Consider the following 21,215-nt stretch of genomic DNA (forward strand, 5'->3'; position numbering starts at 1 on the left):
TTGTCTAAATATGAAATTTTAAAAAAATGAAAAGATAATGGGTCAATGAGTTGTGGAACAAATTCAAGTGGCCCAGTGTGCCTGGAGTCCTTAAAAGAGAGGAGGTGCAAGGCAAAAAATACTTGATTAAATGATAAGCCCACTGATGCCAAGAAGCTCAACAAATACAAACCACTAAAATCATGAACTAACAAATCATAATAAAATGTTCAGAACCAGTGACATAAAGAATTCTTAGATACAGCCAGAGAAAAAGTACTGTTTATTATGTAGAGAAAGAAAATGAGGATGACAGAAGATGGTTAATTGGAGAAACCCAAGTAAAACCATAATTTTAAAAAATACTGTTAATCTAGAATGTCTTATGTAATGAACTTATTAAACTATCATTGACAATTTTGCCTTAGGTTTATAAACAAGCTAGTGTCATTAAAGTTTCATAAATTATAGATAGTATTGCTTTTAACTTTGCTCAGGTGAGGGCAAAAAAATAAAAGCAAGGTATTTCATCCTTATTTAACTGAATTTCAGAGATGTAGGACATTTTGCATACTGACCATTTACATTTTTCTTGTGGGAACTACAAAAAATAAATTTAGAACAGGCAATTTATAGATACAGTCAGGCATGATGAAAGTATGTTTTATATAGTCATATCCCTAGGCACAAGGTTTAATTTCAGAAGCAGAATTCTTTGAAAACATAAAGGCCTTGGCAGATTATTTATTAAAAAATAAATAAATTAAATAAAGAGGACAAAATAGACTTTTTTTCCATTATCAAAATTCATGTAAAGATTTTGACTCAAAATAAGGTATACTTGAAATGTAGTGAGCCCAAAAGCTATGGACAAAGTAGTAAAACAAAGACTTGGACTCAAGTACCTAGCACTGTGCTTTACAGATACTAACTGCTTAATAAGTGTTTGCCGAGTGAATAAGAAAGTACACTCGTCCCTTGCCATATCACAGTAAACTTTTTGTGGTCTCACTCTATTGCAGATTTTTAAATTATATGTAGGTATCTAATTTTGTATCACAGACTTTTTGTTATATCACGGGATTTGGCAGTATATAGGTATTTTTATATATTTATTATTTTAATTATTTTTTATATTTTATTTATTGATTTTTAGAGAGAGAGAGGAGTGAGAGAGAAAGAGAGAGACAGAGAGAAGGGGAGGAGCAGGAAGCATCAACTCCCATATGTGCCTTGACCAGGCAAGCCCAAGGTTTCGAACCAGCAACCTCAGTGTTCCAGGTCGACGCTTTATCCCACTGCGCCACCACAGGTCAGGCTCATATTTTAATTATTTTTGTGGTAAGATAAGCAAAATAAGTGTGGGAAAGGTTAATAACAGTTTAGGAAAGGTTTATAAAAATGTGGGGAGGGTTTATAAAGTCTTAAAATATATATAAATATAAATTAAAAATAAATACAAGGTCGCTACCTCATGGATTTTCACCTATCGCAGGGGGTTCTGGAACCTAACCCCCACTATAGATGAAGGTCCACTGTAACTGAACAAAATTATAGAAAACACATTTATAAAATTGTTCTTGCCTCATAAGACGCATAATATATAACTGAAAAAATATATATTTCTTTTGTGTGTGAACATCCTCATGTTATTTTTTACAGATCTTAAAATGCCAATCTCTCAGGCCTGACCTGTGATGGTGCAGTGGATAAAGCATCGACCTGGAAATGCTGAGGTTGCCGGTTCGAAACTCTGGGCTTGCCTGTTCAAGGCACATATGGGAGTTGATGCTTCCTGCTCCTCCCCCTTCTTTCTCTCTCTGTCTCTCTCCCTCTCTCTCTCCTTTCTAAAATAAATAAATAAAATTAAATTTTTAAAAAAATGCCAATCTCTCAATGACATGTTTGCCAAATAACACAGCATCTACCCAGATCTGAACCACATAAAACATAAAATATCTATTAAAGGAATAAGTAAATGAATGAGGGAGAAGTGAGTGTCTAAAAGATGATAAAATATATCACATGTCAGGGTTCACAATGACATAGAATCACTTTTATCACTTCAACAATATTTTCTTTTTTAATTGAAGATGGGTTCTGGGATTTAGATGGTGCTTGACCTTTTGCATTTTGGACCAAATAGAACAGAGCTCTGGAATAATGATCTTCATCATCTAGAAGAAAATGCAATTTTTTACCTTACTGTCTCCAAGCTTTTCCTGCTTACGCTTTTTTAAAAATACGTATCAAATTATAAACACATTTTGCAAGTAAAACTATTTAAGTATTTGCTGATAAAAAGCAGTTTTTAAAACTCATAAGGATTTATATAATGCATCAAAAAACTGGCAATACTTTAATTTTGCTTTTAAAAAAATTTGCCAGTTGTTACTTTTGCTCTAGGATTAAAATACAGATCTGATCACAAAGGTTGTGCTCCTTCCTGCCACAATCTTATAGAATCTTCCATCACTGAGTTCCACTGAGCATCTGAAATAGCAATGTAATATGTGCCTCAAGATCTCAATTTTCACTGCAATTTTAGATTGAACTTTACAACAAAATAAAAGTTTTCCCAAGAAAAGTCTAGTCATTCAAAATAGTTTTATCTGTTTCCATATGATATGCCTTATATATCTTGACAAGGAGTCTCCTCAGTGACAGATAACAGTAATAGAAAAGAATTCAGTGAAGATAAACACAATAATATATTTTTATTTTTTTAATTTATTCATTTTATAGAGAGGGGAGAGAGAGAGAAAGAGAGAGAGAGAGGCAGAGACAGACAAAGAAAGAAAGAGACAGAGAGAGACAAGGAAAAAGGAGCAGGAAGCATCAATTCCCAAAAATGGCTTGACCGGGCAAGCCAGGGGTTTTAAACCAATGACCTCAGCATTCCAGGTCAACGCTTAGCCACTGTGCCACCATAGGTGAGGCCAGATTTTATTTATTTATGTATTTATTTATTTATTTATTTACTTATTTACTTATTTATTTATTTATTTATTTTCTTCACTGTTAATCTATTTGCTTTGTGTTGCTTGTCTTTTTTTTTATTGTGTTTACATAGATTTAAGTGTCTCACTGAATATAATTCCCTCACCCCCACCCCTGTATCCCTTTTTCTACCCCCTTGGCCCTCCTCCCCCAATTCTCTCCCCTCTTCCCTCGAGGATTTGCTGTCCTGTTATCTATACCTGTGTGTGTGTGTGTGTGTGTGTGTGTGTGTGTATAATTTCACTAATGACTTTATCTTCTCTGATCCCAACCCTTCCCCTTCATCTTCCTTCCCTCTGACAGCCGTCCCTCTGATCCCTGTGACCCTGCCTCTGCCTCTATTCTGTTCTTCAGTTCACTTTGTTCATTAGATTCCACATATAAGTGAGATCATATGATATTTTTTTTCTTTCTCTACCTGGCTTATTTCACTTAGTTTAATAATCTCCAGGTCCATCTATGCAGTTGTAAAGGGTAAGATTTCCTTCTTTTTTGTGGCCACGTAGTATTCCATCATGTATATGTACTACTGCCTTTTAATCTGCATGTCCACTGACAGACAATTGGGCTGTTTCCAGATCTTAGCTATTGTAAACAATGCTGCAATAAACATGAGGGTGCATATTTTCTTTTGAAGCAGTGATTTGGTATTCTTAGGATATATTCTTAAAAGTGGAATAGCTGGGTCAAAAGGCAGTTCCACTTTTAGTTTTTGAGGAAACCCCACACAGTTCACAGTGGCTGCACCAGTCTGCATTCCCACCAGCAGTGCAGAAGGGTTCCCTTTTCTCCACACCCTCACCAGCACTTATTGTGTGTTGTTTTGTTAATGAGCACCATTCTGACAGGTGTGAGGTGATATCTCATTGTGTCTTTAATTTGTATTTCTCTGATGACTAATGACATTGAACATTCTTTCATATGCTTATTGGCCATCTGTATGTCCTCTTTGAAGAAGTCTATTCAGTTCTTTTGCCCATTTTTTAGTTAGATTGTTTACCTTCCTGGTGTTGAGTTTGAAAAGTTCTTTATAAATTTTGGTTATTAACCCCTTATCAAATATATTGGCAATATGTTCTCCCATTGTGTGGGTTGTCTTTTGATTTTATTCATGATGTATTTTACTGTGCAAAAGCTTTTTACTTTGATATAGTCCCATTTGTTCATTTTACCCTTTCTTTCACTTGCCTGTGGAAATAAATCAGTAAAAATATTGCTATGAGATATGAGAAAGTTTACTGCCTATGTTTGCTTCCAAGATGTTTACATTTAAGTCTTTTATCCATTTTGAATTTATTTTCATAAATGGTGTAAGTTCATGGTCTAGTTTCATTTTTTTGCATATACCTGTCCAATTTTGCCAACACCACTTACTAAAGAGGCTGTCTTTATTCCATTATCAGCTCTTACCTCCTTTGTCAAATATCAATTGATCATAAAGGCGTGGGTTTATTTCTGGATTCTCTGTTCTGTTCCATTGATCTGTATGCCTGTTCTTATGCCAGTACCAAGCTGTTTTGAGTACAGTGGCCTTGTAGTATAACTTGATATCAGGAACTGTGATATGGGAATTTTTCAGCTATAATTTCTTGAAACAGATTCTCTATCCCTTATTTACTCTTCATTTTCAAGATTGCTGAGGCTATTTGTGTTCTTTTTTGGTTCCATATAAATTTTTGGAATATTTGTTCTATATCTTTGAAGTATGCCATTGGTATCTTTATAGGAATTGTATAGAATTTATAAATTGCTTTGGGTAATATAGACATTTTAATAATGTTTATTCTTCTTATCTATAAACACGGTATATGCTTCCACTTGTTTTTATCTTCCTTTATTTCTTTTATCAATGTTTTATAATTTTCTGAGTACAAGTTTTTTACCTCCTTGGTTAAATTTACTCCTCGGTAATTTTCTGTTGTTGTTGTTGTTGCAATAGTGAAGTAGATTGTTTCCTTAATTCCTCTTTCTGACAGTTTATTGCAACCTAGCTTTTTTTTTTTTTTCGATTTGTGTGAAATACATTCTTTCATCCCTTCATTTTTAGCTTATGTGTATTTTTTGTTTTGAGTTGGGTCTCTTGTAGACAGCATATGTACAGGTCATGTTTTCTTAACCACACAGCTACCCTATGTCTTTTGATTGGAGAAATTAATCCATTTATATTTAAGGTTATTATTGATATGTCACTGTTTATTTTTTTTAAGATTTTATTCAATTTTCAGAGAGGAGAGAGGGAGAGAGAAAGGAAAGAGAGAGAGAGAGAGAGAGAGAGAGAGAAGGAGGGAAGAGCAGGAAGCATCAACTCCATATGTGCCTTGACCAGGTAAGCCCAGGGTTTTGAACTGGCGACCTCAGTGTTCCAGGTTGACGCTTTATCCACTGCGCCACCACAGGTCAGGCTACAATCCTTTATTTTAAATATTTTTTTCTTTGCTTTTTTTACAGTAGGCCCCTAAACATTTCCAGCAGTACTGGTTTTGTTGAAATGAATTCCTTCAAGCTTTTTATTTCTCCTTCAATTTTAAACAATAGCTTTGCTGGATAAAGAAGTCTTCATTGTAGGTTCTTGCTTTGCATCACTTTATATATTTCTTGTCAATCCCTTCTGGTCTCAAGTGTTTCTATTGAGAAGTCTGATGTCATCCTTATGGGGCCTCCTCTGTAGGTAATTACTGGCTTTTCTCTTGCAGCTTTTAATATTCTTTCTTTGTCTCTTAACTTAGACACTTTAATTATGATGTGTCTTAGTGTAGGCCTCCTTGGGTACCTCTTTAATGGGACCCCCTGTGCTTCTTAAACTTGTGTGACTTTTTCCTTTATCAATTTAGGGAATTTTTCAGCTATAATTTCTTGAAACAGATTCTCTATCCCTTATTTATTCTATTCTCCTTCAGGAACTGCTACAATGTGGATGTTCTTTCTCTTCATGTAGTCACAGAGCTCTCTTACAGTTTTCTCAGACCTTCTGAGCCTCTTTTCTTTTTGCTGCTCCGCTTCCATGCTTTTGTTTATCTTGTCCTCTAAATTGCTGATTCAATATTCCACTTCATTCAGTCTGTTGTTATTTCCTTCTAGTGCAGTCTTCATTTCTGATATTGTATTTGTCATTTATGATAGGTTCTTTTTTATGATTTCATATCTTTTTAGATGCTTACTATCTCTTTATTTAGGTGCTCATTATGTCCATCCATTGTTGCTCTAAGATCCTTGAGCATCCTAAAAATTATTGTTTTATACTCTGCATCTGGTATTTTGGTTACTTCCATCTCATTCAGTTCTTTTTCTGGGGATTTCTCTTGTTGAGTCATTTGGGTCACATTTCTCTGTCTGTCCATTTTTTCTGTGTATTAGGTAGTGTTGTCTGACTTTGACATTTTTGTGTGGTCTTTATAAAGAAGATGGGCTCGGTGGTATTGTTCTCCAGGCCACTTGTTTTCCTTATTTTATGAATGCTTTCTGAGGGTATTATTTTCCCTCTTTTTTTTATGTATTATATGCAGTTGGTTCTTTCATGGGTATGGTTATCCCTTCAGGTTGGCTGGCTCTATGGTCAACCTTGTGTATTCCATACTCTGCAATGTCTGTCCTGTTGGGTGTTATTTATTCTCCACAGTGTCTGCTGTCTGCTAGACACAACCTTTGGGTGTACTGCTTGTGTAAGTAGTCGTGTCTAGGGTTGGTGCTGTCTGCCACCCACTACCAGTAATGTTGCCTCTAGTTCTTCTTGGGTTGGCATCAGCTATTGTTTGTAACCCACTGTGGGCTATCAATCTGCAGCTACTGCACTTTTTGCTCTTTGTGTCTGTGTTTTCTGTGCCTGTGTACTGTGGGAGGGGCCAACCTTTGTATAAAGATCAGCTTCCTCCTGCTTAAAAATGACTGCAGCTCCATAAAATCCCCAAGCTCTGTAAGATTTGTCTCCACTTTTTAGCTTCTCCTCCTCCTCTTTCAGCTGCCTGGTCTTCCCACAGAGACTTCTATAGTAAGACTGTAGTGTGGGCTCAGATTGGCCTCATCCATCCAACCCCTCTACAGGTTGCATGCTTGGTGGGTGTGGGCAGCTGAGGTTGTGAATACAATATTTGTGGGACCCCCTACTTTAGGAGTCTCTTGGTCAAGAGCTCAGTACGGGGAATGTGGCCCTTACTCCAGAGCTTGATCCCTCAGCCACTGCTAGACACTCAAATTTTATTCTCCCCAACAAGGTGAACAACAGGTTCAGATTGAGTGTGGCTGACAGTTCCCTCTGCAGAAGTTCTTTCAGCTGGTGAGACCCTGGTCTCAGGGAGGAAGACTGAGAGAGTCCTCTTCCTAAGGTGGCTAAGCCCCTCGACCAGATCCAACAACAGACTCACAAGGACCCACACATTAAATGTCCATGCTCCAAGCCTCTCTCCCTTACCCTGTGGAATCTAGCCTAGAAGGACAGAATATCCAGCACTAATCCAGCTGACTGTGAATCTCCACCCTAGCCAATGCACATGAGCCCTCTGGTGGCTCTGATCACAGAGAGTGTAAATTGCCTCAGCTGGCCTGGTGTGAGGAGCTTTTCCTTAGGATATCACTCCAGGAATGGTTGTTAGGACCTCAACAGATGTTTTCTGCAGCTGGCCCCTGGATGTGCCAGCCCTGGGCCTCCCTAGCAGGAACCCAGCTCAGACCAGTAGGAGACACAGCCCATGACTGGCCCTCAGCAATCTTCTTGAAGCTACAAGCAACCCAGAGTTTGTGGCTGCCTCTGCTAGGCCCAGGTGTACATGGAAATACCAAGCTGCCCTCCTAGGCTGGCTTTTATCCACATGGGGCCTGGAGGAAAGTATTCTCAAATGGTCAAGGTTCTCTGAGCCCTGCCTTCTGCAGCCTCTGTCTGCTGGCCACATGTTGGTCTCAGCTGCTGAAAAGACCTCTGCTAGAGTCTAGAGCAGGGATAGTCAACCTTTTTATACCTACTGCCCTCTTTTGTATCTCTGTTAGTAGTAAAATTTTCTAACAGCCCACCGGTTCCACAGTAATGGTGATTTATAAAGTAGGGAAGTAACTTTACTTTATAAAATTTATAAAGCAGAGTTACAGCAAGTTAAAGCATATAATAATAACTTACCAAGTATTTACTTTATGTCAGATTTTCACTAAGTTTGGCAGAATAAATCTTTATAAAACAACTTACTTATAGTTAAATCTATCTTTTTATTTATACTTTGGTTGCTCCACTACTGCCCCCCATGAAAGCTGGAACGCCCACTAGTGGGTGGTAGGGACCAGGTCGACTATCACTGGTCTAGAGCTTGAGGCAATTCAAGGATTAAGAATGGTGGTGGGTGTGGCTCTGCCCCTAGGCCACAGGTGTGAGCCTGTCCATAGTTTTTTCACAGATCTAAGTAGGGTGTGGTCTGCCCACTATTCAGACAGTTTCAACTGAGTCTCCTATGAGGTGGAAGCACCAGTCATAGACTCGGGAGAGTGTAGAGGGGATCTCAGGTCTCAACACCAAAAAACTGAGTCACTGATGTGCCCCCTGCTTCCTGGCCTCTCAGAACAACCCATAGCCATGACTCAGGTAGGAGAGACTCCTGAGGGCAGAGAAGCTGCTTTTCCTCAGGCTGATGCCACACAGAGGGGATGCTCCACCTAAGAGAGATGGCTACTGTGGCACTGGAGAATGACTGAGCTCAGGGGTTCCTGTGGCCATCCCCCACACTGTCTCTCCCTGGGCCTCCAACTTTACACTCTCTTCACACTCTCCAGTCCTCTCAGCTCTCCCCCTCCAGAGCCCTGGGTAAGAGGCTGTGAATGAGGTATCTGTGCAGGCCCTTTTAGATGGAGTCTGCATCCAAGAGCTCTGTCTCTTTCTCGCAGACAGGATCCCGGCTCTTTTCACAGCTAAATGCTGTCTGGGTGCCTATTCTAGGCTCTAGGTTCTAGGCTGGGGCTCTGGGCGTGGGGCTGAGGACCCACACCTCTCAGGGCAAACTTCCCACAGTGAGAGTCCCTCCAGACCCTCAGCAAACACTCATTCCCGGGAGCGGGGCAGCCCTTTCCCCATCTCCACCGTTTCTACCAGTCTCGATGTGGCTTCTTCTGTGATCCTTGGTTATAGACTCCTCTTAGTTTAATCCAAATTTGGTTTTTCAAGATGATTGTTCTTAAATTAAGTTGTAATCTAATTTGGTTTTGGGAGGTGGCAGTTGAAACATCCACCTACTCTGTCACCATCATTGTTATCTTGAGGCCAAATATGTTTTTTTAAAAAAGAGAATATTCTTGCTTGCATATAAGAATTAAAGTTGTCTATTTTTAATTGAACTGTTCATTATTTTTCAAAATTAAATTTTCTTTTCTTAAATCCCAATATGATGTTCACTTAGCTTCCTGGTTTTTCATTAAAGCTATGGAAAATTCTTTGATGTAAAATATATGACTTAAACATTTTGACTTGTACTGTATTCAGGCATAATTTACTCCATATTTAGAGAGCTATTTTCAAAGTCCAAATTTTTTCTGTTTGAGCACTCCAAGTGCACACAGAATTTTGCAAATGTTGTTTTGATAAAGCCAAATTCACTTTCCCTACTTAAAAAAAAACACAGGTATATACTGGTCCCATTACAGGAGAAAAAATGAACAATGTTATTTTTAAAAATTATTCATAAGTACTACTTTTAAGAAAATAATGCATTTTAAAATATCACATAAACTTTCATTTTGATTATTTTTTAGTTTCTTTACTATTTAAAGCCTGTTTCAAAGTAGTAATTTTTAATGCAATTTTGAAAAATTGGCATTCTTAATTATCACTTAATTTTACTAGTTCATTCCTAAATACATTGCTTTTTTTAAAAAAAAAATAATAATTCTACATAAGATTTCCAAGTTCCCAATTTGATAGCCATCGAAATGTCTGAAGTCATATGGGTAGCAGACCTTACAGAGCAAAAGAATATATCTTGTTCTTTGATCTTGATGACATTTAGGTTCTAGAGTGGAGGCAATACAGGGAAATAGGAACTGCCAAGGGTTATGATGAATTGCTAGAAGTCATTCTGCTAAAGGCCAATATAAATTTCTAGGACTTGGTCAGTAGAGTGAGTAAGGCAGTTGTATGAAATTACATACTGCTTCAAGCTTTGCAGATACAGACAAAAAGGTTTAGTTTTTCTGTACATTAAAGATGGTCTTGTATCCAATTTTGGACTATATTTATATTTAAAATTTAAGTATCCTTTTTTCTCATTTATGTTTCAAATAAAAGCTTAGTGAATCCCTTAGAGAATATTTCAGAGATATTCACCAGCATCTATTTCCTAGGTAGAGACTGGAAGAAGGTTAAGACTAATCTTTGTCATCTCCAAAATTGTTACTGTTTACCACATCCAAATCACTTGTGATCCACACTGGCCCAAACAAATGGACAGATTTTCAGTAATTTAGTGAACTAGTGTAAATGGTATCCTGAGGCTTTTGAGCACTCAGCTACTTGTCGGTCATTCTCACTTGGGAAGGAGGTGTACTTCCTGGCCAAAGGTGACTAAACTGCATGTGGTCATCTTGAAATGAACTTGTCTTAGCCATTCGCCACTCTTTTCTCACTTGTCATTGATGTTATCAAAACAAGTGTGCTTTGTAAGCCTCCTCCAACTTGTTTTATTTTTGGAAGTGCTTTGAGAAGGAACATTCTTGGCTAAGGAATGACTGGAGTAATGACACCTCATTTGAATCTTTATGTGTGGGAAACTCGTGTTGAACTCTGTAAGCTTTTAAGATGAGATCACTGCAATTTCCATATTAATAAATTTTCCAAATAATCCTGCATTCTGAATCCATATACAGCTTAAAATAGATATTTCAAGGAAAATATAATTGAGATCTATTAATGCTGGCTTCAATACAGACAGGGAAAAGCTTTCATAAGGGCACAGCCTAACAAAAACATTTTGAATGTTGATTATTCATTTTTATCCTTACTTGCTGCAAATGGTGTGAACATTTTCTAACTCCAGAATATTTTGCCAATACCAGTTTTCACAAAATAAGATTATTTTTGAAGATCTTAATATTGCTCATTGGGCTACAGCCAGCTCTAATGACTATAAATCCCAGATTCTGGCAACAGTGTGCTGGTATTCAAAGTACCAGGGCTCCCCTCACAGGCGAACTATGTGACCCAGAGTAACGTGCTCACTTCCTCTGTACCCACAGCTTCACCTCTCCTCTGTGATGGTCCTGCAGTGTAGGGGTTTTAAAGTTAAAGGAGATAATGCAGTGCTTTCTAATAGCAAACACTGATGTATTATTATTATTACAAACAGCTTTAGTAGTCTCTGCTTCTGCTCCTACCTACCTCCAATCTATGCTTCCCAAAACAGCAGAAGGTATCTTTTTAAAAATGAGAACAGGCCCTGGCCAGTTGGCTCAGCGGTAGAGCATTGGCCTGGCATGTGGAAGTCTGGGTTTGATTCCTGGCCAGGGCACACAGGAGAAGCGCCCATCTGCTTCTCCATCCTTTCCCCTCTCCTTCATCTCTATCTCTCTTTTCTTCTCTTGCAGCCAAGGCTCTATTGGAGCAAAGTTGGCTTGGGTGCTGAGGGTGGCTCCATGGCCTCTGCCTCAGGCTCTAGAGTGGCTCTGGCCGCAACTGAGTGACACCACAGATGGGCACAGCACCGCCCCATGGTGGGCATGCCGGGTGGGTCCCAGTCAGGCCATGAGGGTGTCTGTCTGACTGCTTCCCCACGTATAACTTGGGAAAAAAAATGTCACCACTTAGCTTGAGCCCTCTAGGAGCCCCATGTACATTGAGAATAAACGCCCCTCACCAAGACCTGAAAGGTTGTGGTGACCTGTCCCCAGACTGTGTAATGGCCCCCTCTCCTAACTGTGCAGCAGCCACACAGCCTTCCTGCTGCCCTTGCACACCGTCCCCTGGCCACAGCACTTTGCACGAACTCTTCTCTCTGCTTGGAACACAAGATCCATGCACAGCTCACCGTTTATTTCCCTTCAGGCTCCATCTCTAACATAACAGAAGTCATCTCTAACTACCATAAGGCCCTGGGTTGTTTCATCATAGAACTCAATGCTAGCTAAAATTACCTTACTTATCCATTTATTATTTGTTCACTGCTTGCCTCAGTAAACTACAAATGTTTACAGTCATAGGAATAGTTTTTGTCTTATTTTCTATTATCTCCAATTTTAAAAATGCACTTGAAAAATATTTGGTTAATGACTAAATGCCTATATAATTTTAACAGTATTCAAAGGTTTGAGAACTTATGATAATTTTCCAAAGTTCACATCAGAGTAAAAACCTCTATGGCATGAGAAAATGGTTTCTAAGAAACGGTTTCTAGAAGTGTTTTATATTATTTAAATATTATAATTCTTTTTTACCAGGGCTATGTAAACCATGGGAGGTTTACTGTTGTTTTTTTTTCAACCACATATGATCACATAAGACTCAAAAACCAAGTTCTAAGTCAAGAACTATCTGAATATGTGTAAAGGCTGTAAGACGGTAGAATTTTTTTTACAAAGAAAAGCCTAGCTATAGCTAAAACAACCTGGTCTCTAACAAGTTTCCCTAAACCACACCTTCCACTCTTTCATAATTTTTCTTTTCATCCAGAATCTATACTCTGGATCACTCTACTAGGGTTTTTTTTTTTTTTTGGGGGGGGGGTGTTTTTTGTTTGTTTGTTTTTCTCTTTCTATTTTTCTGAAGTGAGAAGCCAGTAAGCAGAGAGACAGACTCCCACATGCAGCCGACCAGGATCTATCTGCCATGCCCACCAGGGGCAATACTCTGCCCATCTGGCATCTGGGGCTTTGCTTAACTGCCGCCAGAGCCATTCTAGTGCCTGAGGCTGAGGCCATGGAGCCATCCTCAGCACCCGGGCCAACTTTGCTCCAGTGGAGCCTTGGCTGCAGGAGGGGAAGAGAAAGATAGAGAGAAAGTAGAGGGGGAAGGATGAAGAAGCAGATGGACGCTTCTCTTGTGCGCCTTGGCCAGGAATTGAAATCTGAAATTCCAGACGCAGGGCCAACGTTCTACCACTGAGCTAGCCAGCCAGGGACTTAGAGTTTTTACAGATATATTGTTCCCTTCCTTCACTTCTTCTAGTCTTGAAAACATTCTTCTGGCCCTGGCTAGTTAGCTCAGTTGGTTAAGAGCATCGTCCTAAAATTACAAGTTTGTAGGTTGGATCCCCGGACAGGGTACACATGGGAAGCAACCAAAGATTGGACAACTAAATGGAACAACAAATGAATGCTTCCTTTTCCCTTCCCTTCTCTCTCCCTTCTCTCTGTCTCTCTAAAAAAATCAATAAAGAGTTAAGTCCTGGCTGGATAGCTCGGTTGGTTGGAGTGTCATCCTGGAGCATAGAGATTGCTGGTTTGATTCCTGTTCGGGGAACAAACAGGAGCAGCTCAATGTTCTTGTTTCTCTTTCCCTGTCTCTCTCTGTCTCTCTCTGTCTCTCTCTCTCTGTCTCTCTTTCTCTCTCTCTCTCTCTCTTTCAGTACAAGAGGGAGAGGAGTAAAGAGGAACAAGTATGTGGTGACAGAGACTGATTTGACTTTGGGTGATAGGTACAGAACATAATCAACATTTCAGATGCTATTGAGATGTTTACCTGAAACTTATGTACTCTAAACGATCAATGTCACCCCATTACATTTAATTTTCTAAATAAAATTTAAAAAATAGAAAACATTCTTCATAAATTATGATATTGGTATGAAATAGATGACATTGAAAATCAGAAAAATATTATAGGGAGACTGTTTATTGAAGAAATAGAGGCAGGAGGGCTGGTGCACAGGCTGATCCTGGCAATCAGGGGGCCAGGCAAACAGCCCATCTCAATTCGTCCAACTCCAGGCATCCCTTGCAAAAGCAATCCATGAAAGTCATCCCTCCCTTCCTGTCCTCCCCAACAGGTGATACAAATGAGGGAGAGTAAATTTGAAGGTAAAAACAGACAAAAACATATAAACAAACAAAAAACCATGTAGTACTTCTTCTCATTCTGTCCCTTCTATAGTTTGTGACCCATTTTTGACTAATTTGAAAGGATACCTAAATCTGGAGGAAGTTTTACTATTGAAACCCTTCTTAAGTTCCCCTATGATCTGAATACTATACATTCTCTGTACTTCTCACTCTCCCTCTATAGGTCATCAGCACTTCCACCTCACAGGTCCTGTCTTTTCTAGGGGACATATGCTCATTTCAACCCAGAAGAAAAAATGCAGAAACAAAAAGTGCACTAAATTTTAAGAAACTTTTACTTTATATCTTTTCTTCTAAACTCATCAGGGAAGCAATCTATTACTTCTGCTCCAATTTTCTTATCATCTCCTCTCTTCTTCACTTTGCCATTCCAATGTTTCCCATGATATCTTCAAACATCCACTAAAATTATTTGAAGTTAAGCTTACCAGTAAACAAGTCACACTTTTTTTCCTTAATTTTCCACCATCTTATCTCTGCCTCCAAAAACACTGGAATCCCCAGGGTTCCCCCTCTGCAATACTTTCATGTGCTGTGTTTTAATTTTATACTAACTGGGTAGTTTTAGGTCTTCTTACTTTCCCTCTCTATTCTACCCCTAATTTGTTTAATACCATCACTTCAAATACTTGTATTTATTATTTTGCACATTGGCATTGCCACCAATTCCATTTTTGCCCAATTAAATAATTAGTTTTTTCTGCTTTATCTGCTCTCAAGCCTGTTTTACTTATTTCAATCTCTAATTTGGCTATACTTCTGGTATCATGAGGGGGAATCTTTTTCACTATGTAGTATACCAAATCAATTAGTATTTTCTTTTGCACAATCTCTACTATCAATTTTTATTATCCACTCTACTAGATTTCAGCCTCAATATTAGGCCACCGATATTCTTCTTCCCCATCAAATTCTTCCCCTACCAAAACACCCGGCTCACCACTGGCCAGAAACATCTTAGAAAATTTCTTGCAATAACTTATAAAGTAATTAATTCTACTGAGGAGAAAATCAAAAGAGCCTCCACTGCCTGCTGAATAATTCCAAAACAAATACATGTAAGCAATCTCCCAGAGAACCTATAATCATCCGGTTGATGTTTAATGTTTGTTTGACATAAAAATCCAAAGAACAAAAGCTTCATATTGGTTAAAATGCACATATTATTTATAATTTTACTAAAGCACCGAGGAAGAAATCATTTCTTTTGTAATGATTTAGACTGATATTTTAGTTGTCCTTGTGATTCACTTTCTGAATTTTTTGTAGATGTGAGGGAGAGAAGGAAGTACTAAAATTCACATGAAGTTATGAAAATTTAAGATTAAAATATTTTCATCTTGTCAGTAATTGATTTTACGTTAATTTTTAATTCCAAATCCATGACAATATATAGCCCCCTAACTAAACTGAAAATTTTTACTGCAAAATTAAGTCTTAATTTTCTTGTATTATGGATACAGTTGATTAAAAAAGTAATTTATATTATTATTAAATAATAATAATATATTATTATGCTATTAAAAGAGTATTAAAAGGGTAATATATTACTATGTTACTAAAAGGTTAATTTGAAATTAATTATATATAACAGAAGCACTCTTGTAAGAGCTCTAGGGCTCTCATTCAGAATTAATAGTACTACTATAAAAATTTTAAATTATTTCAAAAACACATCAGAGTACAACTTACCAGTAAAATACAGTAAGAGATTACATGAAAAGACAGTTAAAACTATGTTAAGAAGGCCTGACCAGGCGGTAGCACAGTGGATAGAGCATTGGACTGGGATGTGAAGGACCTGGGTTCGAGACCCTGAGGTCACCAGCTTGAGCACAGGCTCATCAGGTTTGGGCAGGGCTCACCAGCTTGAGCCCAAGGTCACTGGCTTGAGCAAAGGATCACTTGGTCTGCTGTGGCCCCTCCATCAAGGCACATATGAGAAATCAATCAATGGACAACTAAGAAACTGCAGCAAAGAATTGATGTTTCTCATCTGTCTGTCTGTCCCTGTCCCTCTCTCTGACTCTGTCTCTGCCAAAAAAAAATAATTTTTTAAAGTAAAACTATGTTAAGAAGAAGGGATTCCACATGGATAAATGAAGTGAATAATTTTTATTATTGAAATACAATTTACAATGTATAAAACTACTACTTATATTCTTATCATTGCAAACATTATTTATAGTTTCTAACTATGCTTTAATACTCTTATACAGGTCTTAAAGCAAGAATTTGGTTACTAGCTATGTTCATAAACATTTATAAATAATAAAATTCTTTAAGAATTAACCTTTTTACTTTCATATAAGTGTTCTTAGAATTATTTTATGAATCAAAAACATATACTAATTCCATACCCGATTATGATATTAAATTATATTTTATAGAAATTATAAGATCAGGATAACATTAGTATATTTTGAACTGCTTGTATAGTCATCCTGACATAATGCAAATCATTGTCAAATATAGTCAATTTAATGTGAAGATATAAAAATAAAGTGATTATTAATCTAAAATAGTCATTCAGCTGTGAATGTCTAAAAGGATCTTGTGAGGACTAAAATAACTGATAGAATAACTTCTAAGAAATATATTTTTACCTCTTGTCATGTTGTTATCTAATCATTCAGCTTACTATTACAGCATGCTCTGTTAGCTAATCTGATTAGTTGAATTAAAAGAATAACTATGATCTTGATGAAAAACATTCAAAAAAGTTTAATCTTCAAAAAAAAAATACTAAATTAGCAATTTAGCCATGTTCAGCCAGCTGAAAATAATTGAATGTCAACTGGCCAAAACCTTTTGGCAAGTATACATTTTTGCAGTTTTTAGAGCACTAATAGTAGGTTTTCGTATACTATTAGCTGCCAGGCTCAAAAATAAGCACTCATCAGCATTCTGCTAACCTTTTCAGACCGAATTACACAGAAATTACTCTTAACTCCAATGTTAACTTGACCATTTAGTATCAGTGGTCAAATTCTAACAAGATGGTCTCCCTAATATAACAATATAATAAATAAATGACAGTAGTGCTTTAATTTTTAGATCATTTTAGAACCTTTATTTTCTTCTCTCCAGTTAATAAATTTGTGAAGTAGGAGATCAGATATTTTTCTCCCAAATTGACTAAAAGAAAAAAATAATTTATAAGAAAGCTAGTTAATTTACTAAAATGCATAGAAACATATAGAATAAAGAAACAACCTAGGCTTCTTGACATCCTATGCTTTTTGTTTTTTTTAATTTATTTTAAAATTTATTGTGTTGACATAATTTCAAGTGTCCCACTCAATATAACCCCATATGCACATTGCATTGTGCCCTTCATATCCCCCACGTCTCTTCCCACCCCTATTTGTCCCTGTCACCTCCACCCCCCCCTTTCCCTCTGCTACCTTATTGTCTGTATATATGTGTTATGTATATGCATTTTTGGCTTATCCCTTCACCTGTTTTGATCCAATCTCCTCTTTCCCCTTCCCTCTGATGGCTGTCTATTTGATCCCTGTGACCCTGTATCCCCCCCCTTTTTTTACAATAAAAAACAAAGCCAAAGCCTGAGGAGAGTGAACGTATTTTCTCAAAGAACATTTTATCATAATCATCTCCAGAAAGTGTCCCACTGATAGGTTCAACACAACCATATTTCTATTTCTTAGATGTGACTTTCCTAATTAATACTAGCTAGCACATCCTTCCATTCTTTCTTCCTAAGATAGCTGAACAGCATGACCTTGACCTGTCTCTCCAGCACTCCATCTATAGCATTGCTTTGCCTGCAAAGGACTCTACCCACATCCTTCTAATCTTCTGGAATGGTGGTCACAGCAACTCCAATATATCCACCTAGAATTTAGGGAATCTGAGGTTGTATTGGCTCACATAAGTGAGATGATTACTGATCATACTGATTCAGAGATTCAGGGACAAATAAACTCTGATTGCCTCCCTACTTTAAATATTAATTAATATGTCTTAAGGAATCCCATTATGGTAAAGTTTAAAAACAGGCAGTTTATATGTCTAATAGAAAAAGGATACAAAATAATTACATGGAACACAATATTAGAAAACATATCCAGGATTCAGAGAAGTAATAAAGCATCAGTGGACCAGTCTGTTTGTTTTCTTCTCCTCCTGGAGCCCCACTCTGTCTTTTGCTCTCTAAGTGAATCTGATGCATTATTTTCCTGAAAATCCACTTCTCCACTCACTGACAGACTTGCACAGGGTCAACCATAACTTTCCTAAAATGATAACATGAATTCTTGGCTTACGATGATATTTGCTTTAGAGTTTCCAATTAAGTTATCCAGTTTTCATGTATCAATGTTACTCACTGAAAAAAAATCTAGTTAACTCAACTTGTTTTAAATCAGGTGCATCACTCCCCCACACCCCCAATCCCTTTGGCTATATCCAGAGTTGTATGGTCATATGATATGAAGGGCTTTCTCTTGTGCTTAGGAAGAGCTACTTGCCTCTAATGGGGAAGTAGCATTGGAATTGCTCAAATCTCTCTCTATATATATAAATATATATATATAGTAGCTTTTGAAATTGGCAAGGACATTTTAGAGGGCAAGAATACTGTTAAAGAAATACAGTTAAGGTTTAGAAAAAAAAGTCTAGTAAAGTATTTTTATTTGCCAACTGGTACTAGTTTTCTGAAAGAAAAAAAATGCATCATTAGCATTAAAAATAATCATATATGTTTATTTAGCAACTCAATGTGTTAAAAAAAGGCAGAGTTGAGCAGAAAATATTATATATGATGCTAATATTATATTGACAAATAGTGAATAATATTTATAATAATTAAAATCTGGAAATAACCTAAAAATTTGAGGACAGAATAATTGTTTCAAATATTCTGATATATAGAATACTATACAGATTAAAACAATGATTTAAAAGAATAATGGTAAATAAAATGCTAAGTCTATTTAAGATAAAATAAAGGACAAATTTGTACATTTGCCTGAATAAAATGAATAAATAACTGTAGTTTTCAGAAGAATGACAGATACAAAATAAGCACTTAATACTTGTGAGATTATTATCCCAACTGTGTTTGTATACATACAAATGCACAGATGTACATGCATATATATATATTCTATATATATATATATATAGAATTAAGGAACATTTTTTAATACCACAAAAATCACCAATCCTTCCAATTAGCAAGTAGAATGAGATATTTAATTCTAATGCAGCTGTCTTGCTTAGTACAGTAATCCTCTCAACCATTTTTGCCAAAGTCTATCTTAGCATAAAATACCTTAGCAATACAAGAAAGACTAATTATAATATCATGAATTCTGAGACATGTAATTCCAAAACTCATAATGAAGACATGGAAAGAAATAAATGTTACTGGAATATAAAGTTTATCTAAGTTATTCTCAAACATTTTTAACAGAGTATCATTAATGACTATGAAAAGGGGAAAATATCCTTAGTGAAGTTAAAGAACAAAGCCTAAATTTCCGATGACATAGAGGAATTTTCAAATTACTTTTATTGTTCATCCTAAAAATTCATAAAGATTTTCTATTCTGATCCATACTATATGTTTAAATGTTTTAGTATTTAAAAACATAAACATACCACTTTTGTTCAAAATTGACTCTTAAGAAAGAGGACGAGTGCTATATTTGCCCTTCAAATAACACCTGGGACACCATCATGTATCCTCAATGGCAACAGTGCATTCCATTGAGAAGCACAAAGTTCTGTTATTTCAGATTCTATAATAGGTGATACAACCCAACCAGGCAGTGGTACAGTGAATAGAGCATCAACCTGGGATGCTGAAGACCAAGGTTCAAAACCTAGAGGTCGCCAGCTTGAGGGCGGGCTCATCAGCTTGATTATGGGCTTGCTGGCTTGAGCACGGGATCATAGACATGACCCCATGGTCGCTGGCTTAAGCCCAAAGGTCACCAGCTTAAACCCAGGGTCGCTAGTTTGAGCAAGGGGTCACTGTCTCCACTGTAGCCTCCCAGTCAAGGCACATATGAGAAAGCAATCAATGGACAACTAAGGTGCCTCAACCAAAAATTGATGCTTTTTATCTTTCTCCCTTCCTGTTTATCTGTTCCTCTCTCTGTCTTCCTATCTCTCTTTGTTTTTCTTGCTAAAAACAAAACAAAACAAAAAAAACGTGATAAACTCATGTTTACTCCAGACTTTCTGAGTGCGACAGGACAGTATCTAATGAGAGTATGGAATAAAGTGAATATCACAAAATTAGATCCTTAGCTAAGTTAAATGCATAAAAGAAATGAATAGAAATCAATTCTAAAGCATTTAAAGAGGGAAAATAAGGATATGATAAATGTCATTAATGAAATTTTGATGACTTGAGCTCTGGAAACAAACAATATTGTGTACTAATTATACTTCAATAAAAAAATTTCTAAAAATTATACTACATGTAAATATGAGATGAAGCAAGTGTAAGCTCAAGAATGGAGAGTGCAATATAACACTTGTCATTAAACAATGAAAAATTCATAATAAAAATAGGTATAGATAAGTTGATTTTAAAAGTGAATTCAAATTGTAAGATCTATCTGAAAGAGAGAAAGAAAGAGAGTTTATGCAGTCCTTACTTTACATGGTATTTCAGGACCATGATTATGCATGACGAAACTATAAAAAGTAATCTTTATAATCAATGAAAAAAGTTGAAATTATTCTGTGATATCTAATTTGCTTTAGACAATCTTTTCAAAGTTCTTTGTATAGCAGCTTTGAATGACAGAGACACCATCTACAACTGGAGAAGTATTATTAAAATAACTGTCCAATACGATAAAAATAATTTCTCCCTCTGGAACAGTTGTGCTTACATCCGTGATGGCGAACCTTTTTATAAAAACCGCCCACTTTTGCAGTGCTGGTCAACCTGGTCCCTCTCACCCACTAACACCCACTATGAAAGCTAGAACGCCCACTAGTGGGCAGGAGGGACCAGGTTGACCAGCACTGCAAAAGTGGGCGGTTTTTATAAAAAGGTTCGCCATCACGGGCTTGCATGGTTTGCTAGCAGGTCTCCATGTAAGATTGGGATTCCTGTACTCCAGGTTCTCCTATCACATACCCCACTGTGTGTACAGGCATCACCTGGCACTCATCTTGCTGTCCTGTGGTAACGAGGGCTTAGGGGAGCTACATAGAATGTATGCTGCTTTAGC

The sequence above is a fragment of the Saccopteryx leptura genome, chromosome 4 (assembly GCF_036850995.1).
Source record: "Saccopteryx leptura isolate mSacLep1 chromosome 4, mSacLep1_pri_phased_curated, whole genome shotgun sequence".
In the NCBI taxonomy this organism is placed as follows: domain Eukaryota; kingdom Metazoa; phylum Chordata; class Mammalia; order Chiroptera; family Emballonuridae; genus Saccopteryx; species Saccopteryx leptura.